The sequence below is a fragment of the Physeter macrocephalus genome, chromosome 11, assembly GCF_002837175.3.
Source record: "Physeter macrocephalus isolate SW-GA chromosome 11, ASM283717v5, whole genome shotgun sequence".
Lineage (NCBI taxonomy): Eukaryota > Metazoa > Chordata > Mammalia > Artiodactyla > Physeteridae > Physeter > Physeter macrocephalus.
In genome coordinates, this window is record NC_041224.1 from 40310037 (window position 1) to 40314815 (window position 4779).

Below are 4779 nucleotides of genomic sequence, written 5' to 3' on the forward strand. Positions count from 1 at the left end.
CTCCTCCTCCTCCCCCTCCTTCCTCCTCCTCCCCCTCCTCTTCCCCCTCCTCCCCCTCCTCCTCCTCCTCCTCCCCCTCCTCTGAGGCTGGGATGAGCCCCCACCCACATGCTTCACTTCTTCCCCTTTAAACAAAACATATTCAATCTGCCTCTGGGAGCTGCTTCAGTCCAGGGCAGGCACAGTGCTAAGCTGTGAGGCCAGGAAAAGCCCCATGATGACCCTCTGAGGGGTCTCAGCTTCCTCATAAGATGAAACACAGGGGCCCCAAGCTTGGAGCACTTGTAAGTGAATCTTTACCTGGGAAGCCTTGCCACAAAGCCCGAATGCTGTTCCTGCATCCATCTCCACCTTGTAGGGCTCTATCGCTACTCCTGCCGCCACCTTCAAATGTGGCTTCCCCTATTGGAACCTGGACACAGCCCTCTTTCTCGTTCCTCTTTAGCACAGACGTCTGCAGTTTTCGAAGGGACTATTCAAACACCAAGAGAGAATAAAATGAGAACGCCGATGATGCCTTGGCTGCCAGGGACTCTGCCCTTCTTGAGGATTTTCTCATTTCATCTGTGCTGCAGCCACAGGAAGCAGATGCCACCCCTATTTTACAAATGATGAGTCGGAGAGATGGTAAGTCCCGGACTGCCCTCCAACCCCTCCTCTCTCCTCCAAACAACATCTCTACCTTCTTTGGGGCAGCCTCTCTCCTTCTACCCTCCAACAGGCATGGTATGGAGTAGTGGTTAAAAGCACGGATCAGAATTGCCTAGACTCTAACCCCAACTCTGCAATTTACTAGCTGTGTGACCTTTGAAAAGTCACTTAACCTCTCTGTGCCTTAGTTTTCTCATCCCTAGAATAGGGATGATCTTCAGTGTACCTACCTCATGGATTATCTCTCAGTGCTGTGAGGAGGACTAAAGGAGTTAATATGAACAAGTGTTTGGAACATTAACTGCCACAGAGTAAGTGCTGTGAGTTTGGTTATTGTTTTTCTGGAGGGAGGGGGCAGGTTATCATAGCACCCAGCTCCATGGCCACAGCTGACCACCATCAGGGTGGACCCATGACTCATGCAGCTAATTAAGGTCTACCCATTGGATTTTTCTCCTTGGACCTGGGTAAGGAGAATCAGTCCCTCTGGGGTGGCTCCATTCTGAGATGTGAGGCGCAGGAGCTTCTTGCTGGATGGGCTGAGTGATTCTGACAGAACACAGCCAAGCAGAGGGGAGAAACTTCAAGGAGTGTTCCCAGCAGCCTTTTTGTCTCTTCTTCAAGGTATTCCTGGCATCCAGAGGTTCATCCCATCCCAGACCCCACCCCTGTATCCTATGGAAGTCTAGTACCTACTAGTGGTAATAAAAAGTAGCATTTAATGTCTTCAGGGTGACAATGGTCTTATTAAAATAGCTGTTACTCGTAGCATGACCAAACCCTGATTCAGGACACTGGAACACAGATATTATAGTTTGCAAATATTTTCTCCCATTCTGTATGTGGCCTCTTCATTTTGTTGATTGTTTCTTTTGACGTGCAGGAATATTTTAGTTTGGTGTAGCTCCACTTGTTTATTTTTGCCTTTGCTCCTTGTACTTAAGGAGTTAATATCTAAAACATATAAAGAATTCATACAACTCTATAACAAAATCGCAAACAATCCAACTAACAAATGGACAGAGACACTGAATAGACATTCCTCCAGAGAAGACATACAAATGGCCAACAGGCACATGAAAAGATGTTACACATCACTAATCATCAGGGAAACACAAATAAAAGCCACAATGAGACATCCCCTCACACCTGTTAGAATGACTGTCATGAAGAAGACAAGAGGTAACAAGTGTGAGCAAGAATGCGGAGCTAACGCTACAGTGGTAATCATATTGCAACATAGAAATGCATCGTATCGGGCTTCCCTGGTGGCACAGTGGTTGGGAGTCCGCCTGCCGATGCAGGGGACACGGGTTCGTGCCCCGGTCCGGGAAGATCCCACATGCCGCCATGGCGGCTGAGCCTGCGTGTCCGGAGCCTGTGCTCTGCAACAGGAGAGGCCACAAGCGAGAGGCCCCCGCACCACAAAAAAAAAAAAAAAAAAAAAAAAAAAGTATCGTATCAACACATACACCTTAAACTTACAAAATCTGTCAATCATAACTCAAATTTTTTTTAAAAAAAGATACTATGACAAAATGCTCAGAGGGGTGTTACACACCCAGGGTACCACAATTCACCCCTCAACAGGATTGCTGACACAAACCCTCTCTGGTTTCCACCACCCATTTCTCACTCACATCCCTCCACACTATAGCACCCCTCTAAGATGCTGGATGGTTTAACTTGGCCATTTGGGCCAGCTATTTGAATGTCATTCTTGATGATTTTATCACTGCCAATTTTACAATGCCAACTTGATATTCCAGCCAGTTATTCATCAGTTGAGTTTCCAACCTTTGTGACACTCTTCAAGGAAGGGGGTGAGAAGGAGCTGTGGCATCATCCTTGCCGTTTTCCAGGAAAAACATGATTGGGGATGTGAGGCTTCATGAAAAGCAATGGACATCGATGCCATGCTACATGCCTGGGATACAATCAAGTCTTTTTTTTGGCAAATAAAGAAAATACCAAACCAGTTCATACTTAAGTCATGCTTATCGCTGGGGGGAAAAGTCTATAAAACTTTCAGCTATCAATAATTCCTGTGGAACATCTACCACTAAGAAAAAAAGAAGTGAATGGATGTTGCTCTTTGCATATGGTTTTCTAATTGGTCTGAGACACACAGAATTAGATAAACAGCTAAATCTTCAACTCCACAATCGCCTCAGCACCGTGCAAACCGTCAGTCTCTGTAAGTTTCTGTGTCTCTTGTAGGTGTGTTTGTTGATATTAGTCTGAGAATGAGGAATCCTAGCCCCACCGCTAATGTGTAAGCCCAAGACAAATTCAGGGTTTGGGAACGTCATTTAGCCTTTTCCTCCTTTTCTCTTCACAGAGTTCACCCAGGACAGTGGAGAAAGGGGTGAGACACCAATGCCTCTAAACCAGCTCTGCCTTATGCTCATTGTGTGACCTTCGATAAATCACTGCCCTCTCTCAACCTAGATTTTCTTACCTCCAAAATAGGAATAATAACCCCTGCACACCTTACTGGGTTAGAAGGACTTGGCGAATTTAGGTGTGCACAAGTACATGTGCATTGTAAGTGTGGGACGCCGTCACCATCGTCATCATTATCTTCATCATCTCCATCACCATCATCATCCTTATTTATCCTTGGCCATGGTGTAGAGCATCCCAGTAAATGGGATGGGTCTAAAGCTGTGGTTTCTCAGCCTGGGCACTATTGACTCCTTGGTTGCTGAGGCAAGCCAGTGCAGGTCCTGTGCATCGTAGGATATTTAGCAACTTCCTTGGCCAAGATGCCAGTAGCGCCCCCTTCCAATTGTGACAACCCAAAATGTCTCCAGACATTTCAAATGTCTCCTGGGGGTAAAACCACCCCTGTTTAAGAACCACTGGTCTAAAGGGTAAGCACTGTCTTTCCATGAGATGAAAGGAGAGAGGAAAAAGTCAAGCTCTTTGGGCAGTAAAGCAACTGCTCTCCTCTGAACATTTGAACAGGAACCAGAAGAGCTATCTGTGCCTGCATCCCATTGCTTCTGGAGTATCCTTTTGCTTCTTTATCCAAACACTCTTGCTTTGTCTTAGACGTCCTTAGTCTAGTAACCTGGGAATCCGGTGTCTCTCCCAGCAAGTCCACTTTGTTTTACATCAGCCGCTCTGCCCTCTACATGGAGACTTCACCATCTATTTTAACCTCTAGGTTGTCTAGCAACCTGGAACCAGGAATCTGAGTATATACGTCCTGGCTCTTGGCCATGCCAGGGGCAACTCTAGTATCCATTCAGCTGGGAAGGAGACAATCAAGAGGACAATCAGGGGAACCTGTCCTCCACTTTCATAACGCTACCAAGTGGGTCACCTCCCTCCCTCAAAGCCACCTGCGGGAAACCCAGACCTGACCACCACGGAGTCCTCTCTGCTTTTGTGTCCTGCTTGGTTCTCTCCCAATAGATGGGTCCTCTCTAAAAGACCCCAATGATCTCTTTGCCGCTGAGAACCTTATCAGTCGTGTTCCATCTTGTCTGGACTCCTCAGCTTGATGCTGCAAACTTGCCCTCCTCTTGCAACCACCCTGACCCAGCTGCAGACGCCAGGTGCCTCTTATTCCACCCCAGGGATTTTTGCCAATGTCACTCCTGGCCCTGGCTCCTGGAGCCCCATCAGGGCCTGAGTCCCTTACCCTGCCCTGTCCCCTGGCTGAGGAGGGGAGATAGGAGCTCTACAACCCTCGAACAAGAATAAAGTATTTGAAAAATTCAAGCACCCAGACACGCAATTTTACCCGTCAACACATCAGCTAGCTTGATTTTTCTGTATTCCCATCTAATCCTTATCTATGTGCAAACACAGCTTGCATGCTTAATAAGGTATAAATATAATTTCGTGCCCTGCTTTTTCTTAGTTAGTATCATATCATAAGCATTTTCCATCTTGCTTTCAAAATTACCATTTTAATGGTTACAAAATTCTTCACTTAACCATTTGTCTAACATCTGGTCACCTTTTTTTCCCATTAGAGTTCATTTTGCAATCGATATACAACATCATCCAGAACTCAGAAATTTTTTCTTCTAAATTATTTCCGTGGGATAAATTCCCAGAAATAGGATTAGAGTTCAATCAAGGATATACATGTTTCTATGACCTTGATATAGG